This window comes from Triturus cristatus, chromosome 1_1, assembly GCF_964204655.1.
Source record: "Triturus cristatus chromosome 1_1, aTriCri1.1, whole genome shotgun sequence".
Classification (NCBI taxonomy): Eukaryota; Metazoa; Chordata; class Amphibia; order Caudata; family Salamandridae; genus Triturus; species Triturus cristatus.
The window spans coordinates 71,938,606-71,963,523 of NC_140579.1; the positions used below are offsets into that span (position 1 = coordinate 71,938,606).

The 24,918-nt window shown below is 49.7% G+C and overlaps 1 pseudogene across 1 annotated transcript in view; it reads right to left on the reverse strand.

Moving 5' to 3' along the window:
• The window catches only part of LOC146869465 (E3 ubiquitin-protein ligase TRIM39-like), a 253,821-nt pseudogene extending 229,766 nt beyond the window's left edge, over nt 1-24,055 (reverse strand). The window contains exon 1 of the transcript XR_014959819.1: nt 23,643-24,055. The product of XR_014959819.1 is annotated as an E3 ubiquitin-protein ligase TRIM39-like (transcript). The remainder of the gene's footprint in view (nt 1-23,642) is intronic.
• Nucleotides 24,056-24,918: the final 863 nt, after the last annotated feature.

Here is a 24,918-nt window from a genome sequence, read left to right on the forward strand (position 1 = left end):
AGAGGCCTCTTTGCTAATCTGCAGTCTTCCTTAACCAGGGTCTTTTGCTTCCATGTGTTTGGACATGTTAAGAAGGTGCACCTGCAGGGCGAGTGAGAGGCCTCTTTGCTCATCTGCAGTCTTCCTTAACCAGGGTCTTTTGCTTCCATGTGTTTGGACATGTTCAGAAGGTGCACCTGCATGGCGCGTGAGAGGCCTCTTTGCTCATCTGCAGTCTTCCTTAACCAGGGTCTTTTGCTTCCATGTGTTTGGACATGTGAAGAAGGTGCACCTGCAAGGCCAGTGAGAGGCCTCTTTGCTCATCTGCAGTCTTCCTTAACCAGGGTCTTTTACTTCCATGTGTTTGGGACATGTGAAAAAGGTGCACCTGCGGGGCGAGTGAGAGGCCTCTTTGCTCATCTGCAGTCTTCCTTAACCAGGGTCTTTAGCTTCCATGTGTTTGGACATGTAAAGACGGTGCACCTGCAGGGCGAGTGAGAGGCCTCTGTGCTCATCTGCAGTCTTCCTTAACTAGGGTCTTTTGCTTTCATATGTTTGGACATGTTAAGAAGGTGCACCTGCAGTGCGAGTGAGAGGCCTCTGTGCTTATCTGCAGTCTTCCTTAACCAGGGTCTTTTGCTTCCATATGTTTGGACATGTGAAGAAGGTGCACCTGCAGGGCGAGTGAGAGACCTCTTTGCTCATCTGCAGTCTTCCTTAACCAGGGTCTTTTGCTTCCATGTGTTTGGACATGTGAAGAAGGTGCACCTGCAGGGCGAGTGAGAGGCCTCTTTGCTCATCTGCAGTCTTCCTTAACCAGGGTCTTTTGCTTCCATATGTTTGGACATGTGAAGAAGGTGCACCTGCAGGGCGAGTGAGAGACCTCTTTGCTCATCTGCAGTCTTCCTTAACCAGGGTCTTTTGCTTCCATATGTTTGGGACATGTGAAAAAGGTGCACCTGCAGGGTGAGTAGAGGCCTCTTTGCTCATCTGCAGTCTTCCTTAACCAGGGTCTTTTGCTTCCATGTGTTTGGACATGTGAAGACGGTGCACCTGCAGGGCGAGTGAGAGTCCTCTTCGCTCATCTGCAGTCTTCCTTAACCAGGGTCGTTTGCTTCCATGTGTTTGGACATGTGAAGAAGGTGCACCTGCAGGGCGAGTGAGAGGCCTCTGTGCTCATCTGCAGTCTTCCTTAACCAGGGTCTTTTGCTTCCATGTGTTTGGACATGTGAAGAAGGTGCACCTGCAGGGCGAGTGAGAGGCCTCTTTGCTCATCTGCAGTCTTCCTTAACCAGGGTCTTTTGCATCCATGTGTTTGGACATGTGAAGAAGGTGCACCTGCAGGGCGAGTGAGAGGCCTCTTTGCTCATCTGCAGTCTTCCTTAACCAGGGTCTTTTGCTTCCATGTGATTGGACATATTAAGAAGGTGCACCTGCAGGGCGAGTGAGAGGCCTCTTTGCTAATCTGCAGTCTTCCTTAACCAGGGTCTTTTGCTTCCATGTGTTTGGACATGTGAAGAAGGTGCACCTGCAGGGAAAGTGAGAGGCCTCTTTGCTCATCTGTAGTCTTCCTTAACCAGGGTCTTTTGCTTCCATGTGTTTGGACATGTTAAGAAGGTGCACCTGCAGGGCGAGTGAGAGGCCTCTTTGCTCATCTGCAGTCTTCCTTAGCCAGGGTCTTTTGCTTCCATGTGTTTGGATATGTTAAGACGGTGCACCTGCAGGGCGAGTGAGAGGCCTCTTTGCTCATCTGCAGTCTTCCTTAGCCAGGGTCTTTTGCTTCCATGTGTTTGGACATGTGAAGACGGTGCACCTGCAAGGCGAGTGAGAGGCCTCTTTGCTAATCTGCAGTCTTCCTTAACCAGGGTCTTTTGCTTCCATGTGTTTGGACATGTTAAGAAGGTGCACCTGCAGGGCGAGTGAGAGGCCTCTTTGCTTATCTGCAGTCTTCCTTAACCAGGGTCTTTTGCTTCCATGTGTTTGGACATGTTCAGAAGGTGCACCTGCATGGCGCGTGAGAGGCCTCTTTGCTCATCTGCAGTCTTCCTTAACCAGGGTCTTTTGCTTCCATGTGTTTGGACATGTGAAGAAGGTGCACCTGCAAGGCCAGTGAGAGGCCTCTTTGCTCATCTGCAGTCTTCCTTAACCAGGGTCTTTTACTTCCATGTGTTTGGGACATGTGAAAAAGGTGCACCTGCGGGGCGAGTGAGAGGCCTCTTTGCTCATCTGCAGTCTTCCTTAACCAGGGTCTTTTGCTTCCATGTGTTTGGGACATGTGAAAAAGGTGCACCTGCAGGCCGAGTGAGAGGCCTCTTTGCTCATCTGCAGTCTTCCTTACCCAGGGTCTTTAGCTTCCATGTGTTTGGACATATTAAGAAGGTGCACCTGCAGGGCGAGTGAGAGGCCTCTGTGCTCATCTGCAGTCTTCCTTAACCAGGGTCTTTTGCTTCCATGTGTTTGGTCATGTTAAGAAGGTGCACCTGCAGGGAAAGTGAGAGGCCTCTGTGCTTATCTGTAGTCTTCCTTAACCAGGGTCTTTTGCTTCCATGTGTTTGGACATGTTAAGAAGGTGCACCTGCAGGGCGAGTGAGAGGCCTCTTTGCTCATCTGCAGTCTTCCTTAGCCAGGGTCTTTTGCTTCCATGTGTTTGGATATGTTAAGACGGTGCACCTGCAGGGCGAGTGAGAGGCCTCTTTGCTCATCTGCAGTCTTCCTTAGCCAGGGTCTTTTGCTTCCATGTGTTTGGACATGTGAAGACGGTGCACCTGCAAGGCGAGTGAGAGGCCTCTTTGCTAATCTGCAGTCTTCCTTAACCAGGGTCTTTTGCTTCCATGTGTTTGGACATGTTAAGAAGGTGCACCTGCAGGGCGAGTGAGAGGCCTCTTTGCTCATCTGCAGTCTTCCTTAACCAGGGTCTTTTGCTTCCATGTGTTTGGACATGTTCAGAAGGTGCACCTGCATGGCGCGTGAGAGGCCTCTTTGCTCATCTGCAGTCTTCCTTAACCAGGGTCTTTTGCTTCCATGTGTTTGGACATGTGAAGAAGGTGTACCTGCAAGGCCAGTGAGAGGCCTCTTTGCTCATCTGCAGTCTTCCTTAACCAGGGTCTTTTACTTCCATGTGTTTGGACATGTGAAGAAGGTGCACCTGCAGGGCGAGTGAGAGGCCTCTTTGCTCATCTGCAGTCTTCCTTAACCAGGGTCTTTTGCTTCCATGTATTTGGACATGTGAAGAAGGTGCACCTGCAGGGCGAGTGAGAGGCTTCTTTGCTCATCTGCAGTCTTCCTTAACCAGGGTCTTTTGCATCCATGTGTTTGGACATGTGAAGAAGGTGCACCTGCAGGGCGAGTGAGAGGCCTCTTTGCTCATCTGCAGTCTTCCTTAACCAGGGTCTTTTGCTTCCATGTGATTGGACATATTAAGAAGGTGCACCTGCAGGGCGAGTGAGAGGCCTCTTTGCTAATCTGCAGTCTTCCTTAACCAGGGTCTTTTGCTTCCATGTGTTTGGACATGTGAAGAAGGTGCACCTGCAGGGAAAGTGAGAGGCCTCTTTGCTCATCTGTAGTCTTCCTTAACCAGGGTCTTTTGCTTCCATGTGTTTGGACATGTTAAGAAGGTGCACCTGCAGGGCGAGTTAGAGGCCTCTTTGCTCATCTGCAGTCTTCCTTAGCCAGGGTCTTTTGCTTCCATGTGTTTGGATATGTTAAGACGGTGCACCTGCAGGGCGAGTGAGAGGCCTCTTTGCTCATCTGCAGTCTTCCTTAGCCAGGGTCTTTTGCTTCCATGTGTTTGGACATGTGAAGACGGTGCACCTGCAAGGCGAGTGAGAGGCCTCTTTGCTAATCTGCAGTCTTCCTTAACCAGGGTCTTTTGCTTCCATGTGTTTGGACATGTTAAGAAGGTGCACCTGCAGGGCGAGTGAGAGGCCTCTTTGCTCATCTGCAGTCTTCCTTAACCAGGGTCTTTTGCTTCCATGTGTTTGGACATGTTCAGAAGGTGCACCTGCATGGCACGTGAGAGGCCTCTTTGCTCATCTGCAGTCTTCCTTAACCAGGGTCTTTTGCTTCCATGTGTTTGGACATGTGAAGAAGGTGCACCTGCAAGGCCAGTGAGAGGCCTCTTTGCTCATCTGCAGTCTTCCTTAACCAGGGTCTTTTACTTCCATGTGTTTGGGACATGTGAAAAAGGTGCACCTGCGGGGCGAGTGAGAGGCCTCTTTGCTCATCTGCAGTCTTCCTTAACCAGGGTCTTTTGCTTCCATGTGTTTGGGACATGTGAAAAAGGTGCACCTGCAGGGCGAGTGAGAGGCCTCTTTGCTCATCTGCAGTCTTCCTTACCCAGGGTCTTTAGCTTCCATGTGTTTGGACATGTAAAGACGGTGCACCTGCAGGGCGAGTGAGAGGCCTCTGTGCTCATCTGCAGTCTTCCTTAACTAGGGTCTTTTGCTTTCATATGTTTGGACATGTTAAGAAGGTGCACCTGCAGTGCGAGTGAGAGGCCTCTGTGCTTATCTGCAGTCTTCCTTAACCAGGGTCTTTTGCTTCCATATGTTTGGACATGTGAAGAAGGTGCACCTGCAGGGCGAGTGAGAGACCTCTTTGCTCATCTGCAGTCTTCCTTAACCAGGGTCTTTTGCTTCCATGTGTTTGGACATGTGAAGAAGGTGCACCTGCAGGGCGAGTGAGAGGCCTCTTTGCTCATCTGCAGTCTTCCTTAACCAGGGTCTTTTGCTTCCATATGTTTGGACATGTGAAGAAGGTGCACCTGCAGGGCGAGTGAGAGACCTCTTTGCTCATCTGCAGTCTTCCTTAACCAGGGTCTTTTGCTTCCATATGTTTGGGACATGTGAAAAAGGTGCACCTGCAGGGTGAGTAGAGGCCTCTTTGCTCATCTGCAGTCTTCCTTAACCAGGGTCTTTTGCTTCCATGTGTTTGGACATGTGAAGACGGTGCACCTGCAGGGCGAGTGAGAGTCCTCTTCGCTCATCTGCAGTCTTCCTTAACCAGGGTCGTTTGCTTCCATGTGTTTGGACATGTGAAGAAGGTGCACCTGCAGGGCGAGTGAGAGGCCTCTGTGCTCATCTGCAGTCTTCCTTAACCAGGGTCTTTTGCTTCCATGTGTTTGGACATGTGAAGAAGGTGCACCTGCAGGGCGAGTGAGAGGCCTCTTTGCTCATCTGCAGTCTTCCTTAACCAGGGTCTTTTGCATCCATGTGTTTGGACATGTGAAGAAGGTGCACCTGCAGGGCGAGTGAGAGGCCTCTTTGCTCATCTGCAGTCTTCCTTAACCAGGGTCTTTTGCTTCCATGTGATTGGACATATTAAGAAGGTGCACCTGCAGGGCGAGTGAGAGGCCTCTTTGCTAATCTGCAGTCTTCCTTAACCAGGGTCTTTTGCTTCCATGTGTTTGGACATGTGAAGAAGGTGCACCTGCAGGGAAAGTGAGAGGCCTCTTTGCTCATCTGTAGTCTTCCTTAACCAGGGTCTTTTGCTTCCATGTGTTTGGACATGTTAAGAAGGTGCACCTGCAGGGCGAGTGAGAGGCCTCTTTGCTCATCTGCAGTCTTCCTTAGCCAGGGTCTTTTGCTTCCATGTGTTTGGATATGTTAAGACGGTGCACCTGCAGGGCGAGTGAGAGGCCTCTTTGCTCATCTGCAGTCTTCCTTAGCCAGGGTCTTTTGCTTCCATGTGTTTGGACATGTGAAGACGGTGCACCTGCAAGGCGAGTGAGAGGCCTCTTTGCTAATCTGCAGTCTTCCTTAACCAGGGTCTTTTGCTTCCATGTGTTTGGACATGTTAAGAAGGTGCACCTGCAGGGCGAGTGAGAGGCCTCTTTGCTTATCTGCAGTCTTCCTTAACCAGGGTCTTTTGCTTCCATGTGTTTGGACATGTTCAGAAGGTGCACCTGCATGGCGCGTGAGAGGCCTCTTTGCTCATCTGCAGTCTTCCTTAACCAGGGTCTTTTGCTTCCATGTGTTTGGACATGTGAAGAAGGTGCACCTGCAAGGCCAGTGAGAGGCCTCTTTGCTCATCTGCAGTCTTCCTTAACCAGGGTCTTTTACTTCCATGTGTTTGGGACATGTGAAAAAGGTGCACCTGCGGGGCGAGTGAGAGGCCTCTTTGCTCATCTGCAGTCTTCCTTAACCAGGGTCTTTTGCTTCCATGTGTTTGGGACATGTGAAAAAGGTGCACCTGCAGGCCGAGTGAGAGGCCTCTTTGCTCATCTGCAGTCTTCCTTACCCAGGGTCTTTAGCTTCCATGTGTTTGGACATATTAAGAAGGTGCACCTGCAGGGCGAGTGAGAGGCCTCTGTGCTCATCTGCAGTCTTCCTTAACCAGGGTCTTTTGCTTCCATGTGTTTGGTCATGTTAAGAAGGTGCACCTGCAGGGAAAGTGAGAGGCCTCTGTGCTTATCTGTAGTCTTCCTTAACCAGGGTCTTTTGCTTCCATGTGTTTGGACATGTTAAGAAGGTGCACCTGCAGGGCGAGTGAGAGGCCTCTTTGCTCATCTGCAGTCTTCCTTAGCCAGGGTCTTTTGCTTCCATGTGTTTGGATATGTTAAGACGGTGCACCTGCAGGGCGAGTGAGAGGCCTCTTTGCTCATCTGCAGTCTTCCTTAGCCAGGGTCTTTTGCTTCCATGTGTTTGGACATGTGAAGACGGTGCACCTGCAAGGCGAGTGAGAGGCCTCTTTGCTAATCTGCAGTCTTCCTTAACCAGGGTCTTTTGCTTCCATGTGTTTGGACATGTTAAGAAGGTGCACCTGCAGGGCGAGTGAGAGGCCTCTTTGCTCATCTGCAGTCTTCCTTAACCAGGGTCTTTTGCTTCCATGTGTTTGGACATGTTCAGAAGGTGCACCTGCATGGCGCGTGAGAGGCCTCTTTGCTCATCTGCAGTCTTCCTTAACCAGGGTCTTTTGCTTCCATGTGTTTGGACATGTGAAGAAGGTGTACCTGCAAGGCCAGTGAGAGGCCTCTTTGCTCATCTGCAGTCTTCCTTAACCAGGGTCTTTTACTTCCATGTGTTTGGACATGTGAAGAAGGTGCACCTGCAGGGCGAGTGAGAGGCCTCTTTGCTCATCTGCAGTCTTCCTTAACCAGGGTCTTTTGCTTCCATGTATTTGGACATGTTAAGAAGGTGCACCTGCAGGGTGAGTGAGAGGCCTCTTTGCTCATCTGCAGTCTTCCTTAACCAGGGTCTTTTACTTCCATGTGTTTGGACATGTGAAGACGGTGCACCTGCAGGGCGAGTGAGAGGCCTCTTTGCTAATCTGCAGTCTTCCTTAACCAGGGTCTTTTGCTTCCATGTGTTTGGACATGTTAAGAAGGTGCACCTGCAGGGCGAGTGAGAGGCCTCTTTGCTCATCTGCAGTCTTCCTTAACCAGGGTCTTTTGCTTCCATGTGTTTGGACATGTTCAGAAGGTGCACCTGCATGGCGCGTGAGAGGCCTCTTTGCTCATCTGCAGTCTTCCTTAACCAGGGTCTTTTGCTTCCATGTGTTTGGACATGTGAAGAAGGTGCACCTGCAGGGCGAGTGAGAGGCCTCTTTGCTCATCTGCAGTCTTCCTTAACCAGGGTCTTTTGCTTCCATGCGTTTGGACATGTGAAGAAGGTACACCTGCAGGGCGAGTGAGAGGCCTCTTTGCTCATCTGCAGTCTTCCTTAACCAGGGTCGTTTGCTTCCATGTGTTTGGACATGTGAAGAAGGTGCACCTGCAGTGCGAGTGAGAGGCCTCTTTGCTCATCTGCAGTCTTCCTTAACCAGGGTCTTTTGCTTCCATATGTTTGGGACATGTGAAGACGGTGCACCTGCAGGGCGAGTGAGAGGCCTCTTTGCTCATCTGCAGTCTTCCTTAACCAGGGTCTTTTGCTTCCATGTGTTTGGACATGTGAAGAAGGTGCACCTGCAAGGCCAGTGAGAGGCCTCTTTGCTCATCTGCAGTCTTCCTTAACCAGGGTCTTTTACTTCCATGTGTTTGGACATGTGAAGAAGGTGCACCTGCAGGGCGAGTGAGAGGCCTCTTTGCTCATCTGCAGTCTTCCTTAACCAGGGTCTTTTGCTTCCATGTGTTTGGACATGTTAAGAAGGTGCACCTGCAGGGTGAGTGAGAGGCCTCTTTGCTCATCTGCAGTCTTCCTTAACCAGGGTCTTTTACTTCCATGTGTTTGGACATGTGAAGACGGTGCACCTGCAGGGCGAGTGAGAGGCCTCTTTGCTAATCTGCAGTCTTCCTTAACCAGGGTCTTTTGCTTCCATGTGTTTGGACATGTTAAGAAGGTGCACCTGCAGGGCGAGTGAGAGGCCTCTTTGCTCATCTGCAGTCTTCCTTAACCAGGGTCTTTTGCTTCCATGTGTTTGGACATGTTCAGAAGGTGCACCTGCATGGCGCGTGAGAGGCCTCTTTGCTCATCTGCAGTCTTCCTTAACCAGGGTCTTTTGCTTCCATGTGTTTGGACATGTGAAGAAGGTGCACCTGCAGGGCGAGTGAGAGGCCTCTTTGCTCATCTGCAGTCTTCCTTAACCAGGGTCTTTTGCTTCCATGCGTTTGGACATGTGAAGAAGGTGCACCTGCAGGGCGAGTGAGAGGCCTCTTTGCTCATCTGCAGTCTTCCTTAACCAGGGTCGTTTGCTTCCATGTGTTTGGACATGTGAAGAAGGTGCACCTGCAGTGCGAGTGAGAGGCCTCTTTGCTCATCTGCAGTCTTCCTTAACCAGGGTCTTTTGCTTCCATATGTTTGGGACATGTGAAGACGGTGCACCTGCAGGGCGAGTGAGAGGCCTCTTTGCTCATCTGCAGTCTTCCTTAACCAGGGTCTTTTGCTTCCATGTGTTTGGGACATGTGAAGACGGTGCACCTGCAGGGCGAGTGAGAGGCCTCTTTGCTCATCTGCAGTCTTCCTTAACCAGGGTCTTTTGCTTTCATATGTTTGGACATGTTAAGAAGGTGCACCTGCAGTGCGAGTGAGAGGCCTCTGTGCTCATCTGCAGTCTTCCTTAACCAGGGTCTTTTGCTTCCATGTGTTTGGACATGTTAAGAAGGTGCACCTGCAGTGCGAGTGAGAGGCCTCTGTGCTCATCTGCAGTCTTCCTTAACCAGGGTCTTTTGCTTCCATGTGTTTGGACATGTGAACAACGTGCACCTGCAGGGTGAGTGAGAGGCCTATTTGCTCATCTGCAGTCTTCCTTAACCAGGGTCTTTTGCTTCCATGTGTTTGGACATGTGAAGAAGGTGCACCTGCAGGGCAAGTGAGAGGCCTCTTTGCTCATCTGCAGTCTTCCTTAACCAGGGTCTTTTGCTTCCATGTGTTTGGACATGTGAAGAAGGTGCACCTGCACGGTGAGTGAGAGGCCTCTTTGCTCATCTGCAGTCTTCCTTAACCAGGGTCTTTTGCTTCCATATGTTTGGACATGTGAAGAAGGTGCACCTGCAGGGCAAGTGAGAGGCCTCTTTGCTCATCTGCAGTCTTCCTTAACCAGGGTCTTTTGCTTCCATGTATTTGGACATGTTAAGAAGGTGCACCTGCAGGGTGAGTGAGAGGCCTCTTTGCTCATCTGCAGTCTTCCTTAACCAGGATCTTTTGCTTCCATATGTTTGCGACATGTGAAAAAGGTGCACCTGCAGGGCGAGTGAGAGGTCTCTTTGCTCATCTGCAGTCTTCCTTAACCAGGGTCTTTTGCTTCCATGTGTTTGGACATGTGAAGACGGTGCACTTGCAGGGCGAGTGAGAGGCCTCTTTGCTCATCTGAGGGACAGAGTGCTTGATTCTTCGTTATCCACACCAGTGTGTGGTGATCCTCAATGGTGGAAGGGTTTCGGGGAGGCTGTCGAAGTCTCTGCTGACCTGGGCACCTGGTTTTCTTCATTACTTTCCCTGCCGCTTCCACTAACAGTTGTTTCTTTGGTGGGGTGTCAGGTCATCCATCATTCCTTTGCAGCTGCAAGAGCTGCCACAGTAACCCCACTTCTCCCACTTTCTACCTTCATCTGCAGCTCTATGAGATGTAGTCTACGGTCTGGAACCCAATAAACATTGTACACAGGAGAGGCACTAGTTGTCGATGGCCACTGAATCAGTTGATCATTCAGTGTCCGAGCATTTTGTGGTTTTGTGGTTGGAGGAGCATCACAGACTTCGAAAGTTACATGAGAGTTGATTAGTTCTCAATATAGGTTCTAGCTATTTCGAGCATTACTATGTTCCAGGATTTTTGACCAACCAAGGATGGAGTTTGCTGTGGAGGCGAGATGTGGCATACAAAGTCGAGCCTAAAGTATATACAAAATGATGCATGAAATGCTTGAATTAATTTCAGCCACTAGTAAATTTTTGGGGCCACTTTCTAGTCCATCGTTATTTTGCACAACATGCCACCTCAGTTCAGAGCCCAGCCATATGCAAATCAGACTTGACCCTGATCCAATGGGAACAGCCCAGCCTGAACAGCCAGGCCAGGCCCTCCCTGAACTGAAACACAAGCAGCCCAGGACCGGCTTTCCCCTAGTTATGGCTCATCAGCCAGGTATTGCTTGGTTTCAGTGTGCACGGGACCCACGTCTGGGCATACCTGTTCCACTTAGGGCGACACGCTAAGGTATAGAAAAAAGCGATGGGCGGAATGCTTGAATCAATCTCAGCCACTGGTAATTACTCAGGCTGCATTATTCAAGCAATACATCACTGTTTAGGTCAAGCCTAGGCAGCGCATGCGCTGCTCTGCAAGCAATGCTGTATTTTTCATCGGCTGTGTCATTGTCCTTCTTAAAGGCTGGCTCCTGATTCGTTATTAGGCTTGTTAGCCCCTCTTTAGTACCACCTTGTCTTCATTTGTACCGCCCATGAGGACTGGCCCTTTTACTTCAGTTGTTACATGGTACGTCTTCCTTAGTCTGTAACCACTATTTTCTTTAATAAGTTTCTCTTACTGCAGGAGGGTCTCTCATGCGCAGTTGTGACCACTGGTATGTTTACCTCGTAGCAAACGGGGCGCTTTGCAGGGGCCATAGGAGACAGAAGGGGGCAACTCAGGGATGCCTTTAGGGATGTCAAAGATGCGTGATGTAATTTCCGCTAGATCTGGCATCTTTATTTTCTGAACGAACATCTATGTTAAACATGAATATGCTTTATGTTTGCTCCTCCGCTCACTTTCTAAAAACCATGACTTCAACAAAGGGCTCTTACCCTCTTCTCTCAATTTTATCCTATGTGAGATGGATCCAAAAAAGCAAGATAGTCTTTGGCTGCAAATTTCTCTTTGGACACACTCTCCAGCAACCGCAAGTGCGAACCCGACCAGAAGGTATTGGAGTGCTTTACTGAGCAGTTCTCCAGTTCCAAAGTGGCAGCTCGCTGCGCTTTGCTCCTTGGCTCAGATTACCTGTAAAGGGGATGCTTTCATCTCCAGCTTAATGCTGCTCTCGAACATTTGCTTTTTTCCCCCTGCCCCTCACATTGCTGTCTATCGTTTGCCTCCCTATGCCCTCGGTGCCCCTTCCCCGACCGTTCCATCATTTTTGCTTCCCACAGTTTTGCTTCCCCACACCCTTCCTTTCTGTGTTCCTTCTGCTACCTTCTGTTTGCAACCCTCCCCCCACACACACACACTTTTAAACAAGCATTTGCAATGAAATAGGCCTCGCATTTGTGAGAGTTTATGCTATTGGCATTGTAAATGTTTTATTTATGTTTTAAAAACCAAAATATAAATAAAAGGCATTGTCACTTACATTGCCAATAGCTCGAATTTGTGTAAATGCGAGCCCTATTGCATTGCAGATGCTTGTTGTATAGAAGTTATTGACTATAGCTTCATTTGGTGAGCCTGCTACATCCCTGACCTCCTCCTTCCTGCAAGGATACATGAGTGTGTCCCTTCCAGTCACTCTCAAAGGCCTTAGGAATTACCATGGCTTCTACACCTGGCCAGGGAGATGGGGAGGTAGGTGGTGGAACAGCTCTGACTCCAGAACAGCTCTGAATCCAGAACAATTCACTGAATCAATATCCATCAAGCGATGTAGAGAGATGTGCATTTGAACCACAGGTTCCCTGTCTCCAAATCTACCTTTGCTATAGCAAGGTTCTGAGCCTCTAGTCCTGTGGGCACCCCGGCCCTGTAAAAATGCAACCACTACTGATAGTTTTGTGGATATCTTTTGAGCATTCTGCGCCGTAGCACAGGGAATCTGGTGCACCAGAACCATCTGCAGTGCATAGAATGGTTCCCGGGGCTGAAAATCTGTGTGATAGGGTCATCAGGGGTCAGGGTGGAGATACTCTTATTCCATGGTTGAGAAATGGAGGTGTTAGTGACAGAAGTTATATGTCCAAAATAGATTTTTAAAATGCGAACGATATTTCGAATGACGCTGCGACCGCCAGCGCGGCCCCCCAGTGTACCATCGCGGGGACGTCGCGACTATCAACGTCGTCCGGATATTGGTGAAAATATATAAAAACATATGAATGAATCATTAGCATTCACTGTTATAGAGATACTGATAAATGTTTTTATAGAGTTATTTGTATAGTGAGTTATATACTGTCATGGTTAGAATTAAATATATAGTTATAATTTTTTCATGTGGTGATGGCTATTGAATTCCTGATTTCGCTTTACGCTTTTGTGACGTAACCACGGGGATCACGATGACCAACGACCTCGCAAACTCTGGTCTCATCGTGAAAATGGAAAACAGGTTTTAGAGATGGTTGTTCTAGAACATGGGTACTCAAAAACATTTTCCCGGGATCCGCAAAGCTTGGCCTTTGGTTTGACCAAGGGCTGCACTGATGCCAGCAGGGAAGGTGGGGTGTAAAGTGGGTGTAGGGGAAGCGAAGCATGTATATCTAGTGGCTAGACTCAATTGCACATTGTGAAACCAGAAAATCTGGGATGAATCCCGGCTTCTCCACTTGACCAAATTGTGTGACTCTGGGCAATTGTTTTATTTATCCTTTTTCTTCATAATTACATATAAGAGGGCTTCTAAATACATGACTTCAGGATACGTGCTGTACAAAATCATCTCCTGTGCTTGGATATAATCACTAATGACATTGTTGTCAGGTGTGGGGGGGGAGTTGTGAAGCATAAATGTTTCTAAAACCATCACTTAAAAAAAATACTTCTGAATGTGCTGCTATAATTTGATTTACTAGGGTTAAATGGTTCTACAGGTAATGAAATACATTCTTTGAATTTTGAAAAGACACTTGTATTTTTACACGTATGCTGTCTTTAAAAATGACGGTGTTCCTAAAGTTACAGGCATAGTTAGTTCCTTTCCCTAAATAACCTGTAAACAAGGGCTTGCTGTATATTTAATTTGTTTCTAATCTTAGTGCTAAATTGAGTAGACCGCAGCCTAGTGCTGCTGCTACCCAGAGGGCTGCATGTAAAGGTCAGGAGGGCTGCATGCGGCCCCCGGGCCGTACTTTGAGTATTACTGTTCTAGAAATACACTAGAAAAACATGAGTTTGAAGTGTACAATAATAAACCTCTAGTGTGTAAAATACTGTAATGTTTGTGCATATATCTGTTTTTATTTTGTGGAAAAGGCGCGATTGTCGCGGTTAGCGACGTCATCGTGACGTCCCAAATAACCATGAAAACGGAAAATAGGTCTGAAAGATGATTTTTAAAGAAACTTAGTACAAAAATATGAGTTTAAACATTCTTTGAAAGAAGTATGTATGTAGTAATATGTGTAGTGTAATGTTCAGAAGGTTTTTTTTACATATTATTTTTGGATGTTTTGATGATCATTGAATGTCTGCTTTTGTTTTCCGTTTCTGGGGCATATCCGCGGGGATCGAGACGTCGTCGTGAAGATTGTCAAAAACTAAAGAAAAACCTTTAGAAAAAAACTTCACTATATTTCAGATATTAGGGTAGCTCTGACCAGAGCCGTTGTGTTGGTTACGTGTATATGGCAGCTACACATCAGATCGGATACAGAGTTGCCTTCATCTGTAAAGTGCACTCCTTCCTTTCCTCTAAATTCCATGCATGTCAAAGCGCAGGTTGTTGTTATAGATACAGCCCATGCAATGGTCTCTGAGGAATGCAGAAACAAGCTTTATAACCTTGTTATATGGCTTTGTCAATCTGTGGACAGATTTGATTGGACAACAATTCCATTTCTGTCTTTGCCATATATTATAGTACACCAAGACAGAGTGAGGGAAAAGCGACATCAGTTTTTCAAAGGTTTCTTTTATTAGGTGGCTTTCTTCTAAATTGATCATAGAAAAGTTAAAGCAATATTCTACTAAATATTTAGAGTTACTTTATTTAAAAAATGTCTTTAAGTGTATTTTTCAGTATGTGAAATACATTTACTGATGACAGAATCTCCACTGTAAATGCAATATTGTTTGGCGACTTACAAAATTGTTAAAAATAAAACCAGTTATTAATGTATTTTCTGATAAACACATATGAAATCAAAACATGATTATATCTAATTATAGAATGAAAGTACGAACATTTTAAGAGGTTCACCTACAAAAAAATGGGCATTACAATTTAGGAATAGAATTTAAAAAAATCTTAGAATCTGGAAAAACCCAAAGGATACTGGACCGTTATAGTTAACAATTAGCATTTAAAAAACCTTAGAATTTAACTGAAAAAAACAAAGTTACTGGGACGCTATAGTTAGGAAATAGAATTTTAAAAAACTTAAAAATTCATTGAAATTTCTCGCCCTAAGTGCGAGGTGTATGCCTAGACGTGGGTCCCGGGCTCACTGTGCCACTGGATTCAAGCTAGCCTGGCTGATGCATATGGCTGTGTCCAAACTGGGGTGGCATGGGGAGCAAAAGAACAATAGATTTAACCCAGATCTATTTACTGGGGAAGAATGTTTGATTTGCTCTGCATTCCGTCCATCATCTGTGTGTCTTTTGCCTTCTCGCCCTAAGTGCTCTGGGTATGCCCAGACTTGGGTCCCGGGTTCACTGTGCCACTGGATTCAAGCTAGCCTGGCTTATGAGGGGTGGCGCCCCAAAACCGGTCCTAGGATACTTTTGTTTCCAGTCCAGTAAGGACCTGGGCTGGCAGTTTGGGTGGACTGTTCCCATTGGGCGCAGGGTCAAGACTGATTTGCATTTAGCTGGGTTCAAACTGGAATGACATAGGGAGGCAAAAAACATTGGATTTAGGCCCAGATCTCTGTACTGGTGTGAATGTATGACATTGTTTTGCATTCTGTCCATCTATTGTTCTTTTTGCATTTGTCACCCCGAGTGGGACGTGTATGCCCAGACGTGGGTCCCATTCTCATCATGCCCCTGGAGTCAAGCTATCCTGGCTGATGAGGGGTGAAACCCCAAAACTGATCCTAGGATGCTTGTTTCCATTCCACGGAGGACCTGGCCTGGCAGTTTGGGCTGGACTGTTCCCACTGGGTGCCGGGTCAAGACTGATATGCATATGGCTGGGTTCAAACTAGAATGACATGGGGAGCCAAAAACCATTAGATTTTGGACGAGATCTCTGTACTGGGGTGAATGTATGACATTGTTCTGCATTCTGTCCATCAATTTTTCTTTTTGCATGTGTAATAAGGTGAAGAAAGAAATGCATTATCCTCGCCTCAGAGTCCTTAATAGAATTGTAACTTCTCTGTTCTAAAGCTATGAAGTTTTGCATTCTTGCCAACCAGTTTTTTCCTTCTCAGTTTTTCTCCTTCCATCTACTATTTTGCCTTGTCCATTCAGACTGGAGTGGATTCCTCTGTCTTCCAGTGTGTGATTATTTGAGGCAGTTCCCTCAGGAGGTTCTTTTCCGCCACCTATTTTTTTTTTTTTTTTTTTGTTGAAAAATTTTTATTGTGCAGAGAAAAGGTTACAAGCACGGGCCTACAACCGCCAGGGCCGGCCGCTAGTAGTTAAAGTGATCAAGCAGTTCAAAAACAATGACTGGCCCACAGGGGCTCCGCTATATTACGGAAGATCAGACTGCACATAAGGGAAGTCAGGATACACACTTTTAACATAAATAACAACAAAAATAAAGAAAAACAAAAAGCAAGGCGAAACGACATGAAATGGGCGTCGAACCACAGCCGGGGGACTCCACACCCGACCACCCGAGGGCGGTCAATAAAAGGAGGCCTGAGAGGGAGGGGGGGGCCACGGGAGTACCAAATCTGTACTCAGATGTACGAGATAAGCAAGGAACCCTCAAGGATCAGGGGGACGAGGCAACCTCAGACGTATCCACCAGGGGGGGAGCACAGATAGACCCGCGATACACATTCCACTGCCCCCAGATTCTACCCCATGCCCCCGGTTTACCACGAGCCACATACACAGTTTTCTCCATGAACATGCACCAGTCCATGTTCTCCTTCCATACGGACACGGTGGGAGGCCGTTGGGAACCCCAAAGCTGCGCTATATCTCTCTTTGCGATCATGTTCCCCAAGGCCGCCCACCGAGCCTGGGCCGCATTATAGTCATTGGGCTCCCATACATTCAGAACGCAGCGACGCACCTCCGGCAGCAGAGCGACCCCAGTGACTCGTCTCATAACATCATGCACCTGGCGCCAATATTCCGCCACCTCGCGGCACTCCCATAGGATGTGGAGAAAGGTGGCACTGAGCCCGCAGCCACGCTTACAGAGCCCGTCGTCAGAAAACCCCATCGAGACCAAGCGTGGGCCCGTCACATAAACACGATGGAGAATCTTAAGCTGGACCAGACGGAGACGGGCCGGGATGGCCACCTCCTTAGGGGATGACAGTGCAGTCTGCCAGTCCTCGTCGTCCAACTCCACCCCATCTCCGTCCATGCCTCCCGAAGACGCACCAAGAGGTCAGCCCGATTATTTATCAGTTTTTTGTAAATCAGAGAGATAGTACTGTCGGGGACGTGACCGTCGAGTATGCGGTCCTCGAGAGGCGAAGAAGCAGGGACCGTGGTCCCCTCCCCAAAGACCGAGAGCAGGGCATGCCGAACCTGGGCATAACGGAAGAACTCTCTTTCACTAAGCTCGTGCTCGCTCTGGAGCGCCGCGAAGGATTTAACCGCACCTTTAACCCATAGGTCCCCCACTCTGCTGATGCCGATCGTGTCCCAGTGCTCGAAGCCTTTCGTTGTCCAGAGGCTTCCCAAGCGTTCTGAGGCGAATAAAGGAGTAGCACACGTTAAACGCTCACTCCAGCCCATCGCTACGTTCGCCGCCTTCCACACACGTACCGCAATCCTAGTAGGGCCCGTGAGGGTCCTACCAGCAGATCGAGAGTAAAGCGCTCTGTTATAGTTACCGCCGGGAAGCAGGAATTTATCCATCTCATATGCCGGGTTCAAACCAGGAGCGTACGTAGCATGGTTAATGGCAGACAGCTGGGAGGCCCAATAGTACCGTCTAATATCAGGAAGCGCGATGCCCCCGTCATACCAGGGAAGAGTCAGCTTTGCCAAAGCGATACGCGCTCGCCCGTCCCAAACCAGTCTCCTCTGCAAACTCTCCACTTCCCTAAAGTAGGCCGCCGGAATGACATCGAAGGAGTTCTGGAGTGCATAAAGAAATCTGGGAAGGGACATCATTTTAAACAGTGCCGCGCGACCAAGTGGAGACAAGGGCAACTTACACCACCGAGCCGTATCCACCCTCAAACGCCGGAGTGGAGACAGGAGATTCTGCTCATAGCGGACCGCCGGATCCAACGAAACGTACACCCCCAGGTATTTAAAGCCGGATTGAGATATTTGGAGCAGAAGCCGAGGCGGCAAGAGAGGAAGGCCACCAGAGATAGGATACACGCAAGATTTGGACCAGTTAATTATCAGACCCGAATTTCTCCCGAAGGAAGTAAGGACATCAAAAAGAACATTGAGCGACTTCCGCGGCGAGGTGAGGTACAAGAGAATATCATCCGCGTACAACGAGACCCGATCCTCGAAGCCCGGGGCCCACCGGATCCCCCTGATCGAGGGCTCCCAACGGAGCCAGGCAGCGAGCGGTTCCAAGGCGAGAGCAAAGAGCAGAGGGGACAACGGGCACCCCTGCCTAGTACCCCTCCCGAGAGCGAAAGGCCGAGAAACCCGCCCATTGACAACAACCTGAGCCATTGGTCCAGCATAAAGAAGCTTCACCCAGCTAAGAAATCCCTCCCCAAAGCCAAACTTCGCCAAGACGGCCCAAAGGAATGGCCACTCAATGGTATCAAAGGCCATCGTGGCGTCTAAGGAAACCAATATGGCCGGTTCAGAGAAGTACTCCGCCCTAGCGAGGACGCCGTGCAGACGCCGTAAGTTGAGAGCGGTATTACGATGAGGGATGAAGCCGCATTGATCCGGATGTATCAAGTCACATATAACGCTCAGCAAGCGATTAGCGAGGACCTTAGCAAGGATTTTGGGTTCGGCATTTAGTAGGGAAATAGGCCTATATGAGGCACAGCGGTCACGCGGCTTACCATCCTTGGGAATCACCACTATAGTAGCCAGACGCTGGTCGTCGGGAAGGGAACCCCTCTCGAGCGACTCCTGAAACATACGACGGAGGAAAGGCGCGATTTTATCCGGGCGTAATTTATATAGTTCAATCGGCAGGCCGTTGGGGCCCATAGCCTTGCCCGAGCGAAGGGAGCGAATCGCAGTAGCAATCTCTTCGACAGACAAAGGGGCATCCATCAGCTCACGGTCCTCGACGGATAAGCCGGGCAGGGCAATATCCCGCAGCAGAAGACGAGAGTCGTCCTCATCTCTATCAGACACCGGGGAGTACACTGCCCTGAGGTGGTCAGCAAAACACTCCACAATCTCACCAGGCTCAGTCACACATACTCCATCCGAAACCCGAAGCTCCGGGACCACACGATTCACTCTCTCCTTCTTATCCAACCAGGCAATCAGTTTACCCGCCTTGTCCCCGGCATCATACAACCTACCCTGCTGCTCCCTATACATGGTCTTGGCAGCGTCAGTAACAAGAGACTTATATTCAAACTGCTTCAGGCTGAGGGCATGCAGCCCATCCGGAGTGACACCCGCCTCCAAGGCCGCCTCCAGCCCCGATATTTCAGTCTCCAGCGTCACCACCGCCTCATTCTTAACCCTCTTAGCATCCACTATCTGGGACAGGGCATGCCCGCGGAGCACTGCTTTGAAAGCTTCCCACAGGGACACTGAGGACAACACCGACCCCTCATTCTCAAGAAAATATTGATCAATCGACTTAACCAGGGTATCACGGATCTTGGGGTCTCGCAGGTACCAAGGGTTAATAGGAGCGATCCGCCCAGCAGACCGCGTCCCAGTGTCAAAAAGCAACCACAGTGGGGAATGATCAGAGATACCCCGGGCCAGGTGTTTAACCTCTCGAATCCGGGCAGTCTGGGCCGCGGGCATAAGAAAATAATCCAATCTGGAGAGACTCCCATGGGCCCCAGAGTGAAACGTGTACTGACACAGTGTCGGATGCATTAACCTCCAACAATCCACCAGACCGAAGGTCTCCAAGAGTCCGCCGAGCCACGCCTGGGCAGCAGGGAGGGCCCTGGGCGGGTGGCGATCCAGGTCACCCGAGACAACCGAATTAAAATCCCCACCCATAAGCAAAAGACTGTCAGGAAGCTCAAGCAGCATACGACCCAAGTCTGAGAAGGTGGAGTTCTGGAGGCCCGGGGGAACATAGACCGAGATCAAGGAAAGGGACTGCCCCTCCCACCTCCCAGTCAGAGCCACATAGCGCCCTCTATCGTCTAGGGCTACCCTGGTGATCTCTAACGGAAGTGAAGATCGTAGGAGAATGCCTACCCCTCTAGAACCAGTGGTGAAACCAGAATGGGCCACGAGTCGGTATCCCCCCCTGTTCATGGCATGACAAACATTACCAACCAGATGCGTCTCCTGTAAGAACACCACATCAGGAGTCAGACGACGCAAATATTGCAGCACAACACCCCGTTTGATACGGTCCCCCAATCCGTTGACGTTCCAAGACATCAATCTCAACCCGTCCCCCCCCATCCCCTCCAGTAGATCAAGGGTCCCCTAGCAAATAGCGCAACACCCGAAACTGAACCAGAGCCAATACCTCGCCTTGAGAACAAAAAACACAAATCCAAACAACCCCACCCACCCGCCAACCCCCCCCCGAATCCAACTCCCCCCACCCTGCACCCCTGCGGTCCAAAAAACCACCCCAACTTGCAGTGTGCCTGTCGCCCTACAAACCCCATTCTACGAAAAGACCCCGGAGGAGGAAAGGGACCCGTCCCCGCCCGCCCCCCACACAGATCAGAATGAAACAAAATGCACAAAAGAAGTAGAACCCAGCCGAACAATACAAAATGGCAAAGTCAAGGACCAAAAGTCACTCCGAAGGAGACCCGCCACCCTCGGCACCGGCAGAGGGCCCAGGCCGGTCACCCCGGTCCGGCAGCGAATCCAGCCAGTCACTCACAGTCGCAGGAGAGTCAAAAAAGGTAGTCCGATCTTCATATTCCACTCGGAGCCTAGCAGGAAAAAGCATAGAGTACTTGAAACCCAGGTCCCGGAGACGACGCTTCACCCCCTGGAAGCCCATCCGCTGTTTCTGGACAAGTTGGGTGAAGTCCGGGAAAAAGTTAATGGACGAGTTCTCATATCGGACCGGGCCATGGACCCGTGAGGCCTGCAGAATCGCATCTCGGTCTCTGTAATGAAACAGTTTCGCAACAATAGGCCTCGGGGGGGCCCCCGGTCGCGGCCGACCACCTGGAACTCGATGGGCCCGCTCCACGGCGAAGAACTTACTCAGGCCAGCGGGGGCAAGCTGTTTGAGCATGAGCTCCTCAACCATGAGATCAACCGGGCGGTTGTCGGAGGTCTCCGGAACGCCTATGACGCGGATGTTATTGCGTCGAGCCCGTCCCTCGAAGTCCTCCAGCCGCCGGGCCATCAGATCGTTGGCCGACTTGAGGTCGCCGAGAGTAGTCTGCAGGTCCGACACGTCCGCACCAAGGGAGGACGTCCGCACATCCAGCGATTGAACCCTCTCGTTGGTCTTAGAGAGATCCGCCCGAATTAGCGTAACATCAATGGCCACCGTGTCGATTTTACGGGCCAAGGCCTCGTACTGCGTAGCGATGGTCTCCCTGATGCCAGTAATGGCGCCCATGATGTCCTGCAGGGACAGATCCGGAGAAACGGACGGGCCACCACTGGCATCATCCGGGGGGACACTGGCCGTCCCGGGGGACCCTTTACCTTGAGTGTAGCGGTCCATGTTGTTAGTCTGGACCGGTCCCCCACGTAGGGATGTCTTGGTCTTACGCCTCTCGGGGTCTCCCTTGCCTCCCATGAGAACCACGCTCGCCGAAGGGGACCACCGAGTAAGCGTCGAAGGGGCACAGGCCAAGCAGACGCGGGCCGCACCAGAGGCCGCAATGTGGCGGAGCGAGGGGACCACAGTCGATGGGCACCCTGGTAGCAGGCGGAGACAAAGGCAGCAAGCGAAGGCCAAGTGAAAGCCCAGCCGCACCAAGCAATGCCACTGTCCAGCCCCTCAGAGATCCAAAAGTGAAACCGAAAGTGATAGGACGGCCACTGGCACAGCCCCGCCGCCGTTGTTGTGCAACTACGCCCCGGCTCCACAGTTCACCTTCGCACCGGGCACAGCCATCGGTTGGGCCTCGAAAGTTCAAACCACCATAGATCAGGATTCCCAGGTCCGATTTGGTTTCCGAAAGGAGTTTAGTGTTCAGCCAACATTCGTCTTCCAGATTCCATCAACCAAGTCAGGATAAAGTCAGGATAAGTTCCGAGGAGCAGCGAGGGTCCGGGGAGCCCTGTGCTCACGCGACCATCTTGGATGCGCGCTAGGCTCCTCCCCCCTCCGCCACCTATTTTTAACTCCATTGGCATTTTTCTTTAGAGGGCACATTCACAAGCTAGTGAAGCAGCTTCGGCAGGAGATTATCCAAGCTTCAAATCAAGGACCAATCAGCCCTGGAGAGACCCACTACAACCAGCTCTTGAGAGAGTTGTAATGCGAATAGCACCTACTAGAGATGGGACGATTCAACAAAATGCCAGAATCGACACCCTGCTTAGTGAGAACAATATCCTGCGGCAAGCACTGGCTGCTACGGGGGCATCTGAATTATATTCCTGTGGGGGCTTTATGTTTTGCTGAGGGATGCAAATAAATTAAAACAAATTCTTATGTTCTTTGACGGTCCACCTGGATTTGTCCTGCAGAATAAAGACTGGTAATCTAATTAGTTGCCTTTTCTTGGGAAACCCCACTGGTGACCTCAACCGGCCCAACTTTGAGTAATTTCTCTACCTTTTTGCGGCGCTCCCATGAATGTTTGAGATCCCAGATATGAAAAGTTGGGCAGAAGCAGCTCTCTGCTAAAGTCAGACAGATTCACAGAAAATGCTAATCTATGCCCCTGGTATCAAACACTATGCAGCTGAAACCACGTTGGTCAACGGAACGTTAATGACCCATTCTCATCTGGGTCTAAAATAAGACATTACAGACTCTCCACCCAGTGTCATTAAATCAAGCCATTGAGTCCACGCTATATGCCGCACACCCACTTAATCAAGGAAGAAGAGTGTCTGCTGGGGTGCAGGTTATTGAACGAAATAAGGCGCATGAGTCGCCCAAGCCTAGGCTCCACTATTGGGATGTTCACCTAGTTTGACACTGGATGGAATCCTGGCATGACTATGATTATCTAAGTCGCTGTCCGCTAAGTTGGCTGCGCTATTGTATCTGGCTATACCCTTTATTTGTGCATCAAGAAAACAGGACTGCCCACAATAGTGCTCAAAGGTTGATTGTCTCCTCTGTCATTTCCTACCTGGGGCGCAGGATTATGGGACATGTAGTGCTTTAAAATGCTGCGTAAAATAACCACTGAGAAATAAGACTGCTTAATACTTGCATCCTTGTTTTTAACAAAATCAGGACACTCCTTAGCCAACTAGTTAGGAGAATCTGCCATTGACAGTAGGGCTTTTAAATGAATGACACTACACTTGCAGTGTAAAGCATGTCAAACCCAACATTTCACGTGAGGATGGGGCACCAAGGGACGGCCTGGCCTATAGGGCAATCATGCAGTGTCACGTGGGCTGGTCTGACCATTCAGTGTGTGGCCCCTCTATTTGTGGGTGTTTGTGGGCCTGTTTTAGGGTCTGGTGGGCTGGTTTTTACTTTTGATTTCCCAGATATTACCACAAACGTTGCCTGCAACAAGCACAAATGTAAGTAGCCTCCAATACCCTAAAACAGCTATACAGCGTTTCAGGTTCAAAACCACCCCAATTTGCAAACCTGGGCCTATTTCTGAGCCTTCTGATTCGCTATTCGCAGCCACTTTCATTTTGACGGACGGGCCTTTTTTCTGTCCCAGTCCAACTCTGGGCGCATAGCAAAAGAATAACCCAAAAGCAAAGAGACAGCCCACCGTTGGAATATTACTGGCATAGGGCAACATTAGGAAGGATCTATATCAGGCAGAGTTTGTCAGCGCATTTCATTTTTACGCACTCTGTCAACATTCAAAATATAAAATATATATATATATCTATATTTAAATGAGCCTTGCACGTCTGAATCGAATCCTAACAGACTCTGTACTTGGTAGCAGTGTGAGCCCTCTCGCTCCCCTGCCATCCCCGATTCAGCTGACCTGCACACATACCTTGTACTCCTGGGCAGCCTCTCCAATTGGAAGCATCTTGTGAGCCATGTGATCACGTGACATGCTGCACACCACACAGATGGGCTCCTGGTCATCTTCACAGAACAGTTTCAGTTTCTCTTCGTGTTCTTGGCACAGTTTAGCCTCCTGCGGGGTCGCACTCGGTATCTGAAGTTGTTTCAGGGTTTCTATCATGTTGGCCAGGTGCCTGTTAGGCCGGAAGGTTTTGTTCTGAGTGAGATCTCTGCACTGAGGGCAGGGGAAGTCTGTCTGCAGCCCCTCCCAGTACTGACTGATACAGGACAGACAGAAGGTGTGTCCACACTCCACAAACACGGGTCTGTGAAATATTCCAGGCAGATGGAGCAGGTGGCCTCCTCCCTCAGGCTCCGGAGCTGGTTGGACGCAGCCATGTTCCACCTGCGGACGGTGCACAGTTAAGTTTCGTCTCTCATAGAACAGTTTGTGAAGTGGCAAGGTCGGTTCCTCTTTCCTTACAGATACTCCCACTTTCACTGGCTACTTGCACATGCCCAGCGCTGAATTGGGAGTGTCATTGGCTGATAAGGGAGTGTTTGTTTACAGTGAACTTTGAATGTTTCAAGCCTGACGCAGCAGAGCACACAGTCGCGCAGATTTACAAGCCCCTTGCGCCACTTTTGCGTCACTTTTAACCCGGGCCGGACTGGGAACTAAAACCGGTCCTGGCAAGGTGCTCGGGGGTTAGGGGGTGCGGTTGACCTGTTTTCCAGGGTCGGTTTTGGCCGATTATGTTACGGGACTATATTGCAGCTATGCTGCAAGAGCAGCCCTGTAAAAAAACAGACCCCAACCTGGCGGGCTACCGGGAAATGCCCGGTGCCCACTACAGCCAGTCCAGCCCTGCTTTTAACATGGGAAAAGTGACGTAAAAGTGACACAAGGGGCTTGTAAATCTGACCCAGTGTCTGTAGCAAGCGCAGCAGAACTGAATTGTCCGCCTGTAAAGCAGGCCTTCCAGCAACAGAGCTGATAATATCCAGAGTTTACCTGGGATAATCGGCAGCTATACTGGGGTGCCCTAAGAATGTTTGAGCCTGTACTGTATGTGCCTATATCTGGGAGTGTTAGGGTCTGTACAGGTAGTGCCTACATCAACAAGCGGGAGTGGCTGCAGCAGGGCCCGTTGAGTCTGCGTCCAGGCCGGGAATGCCTGCTTAATCCGTGCTCTCTGTGACACCTTTGTCCCGTTCTCGGTCGTTCCTGAACCGCGCTTTGCGTGCTGCACTGGGATGGT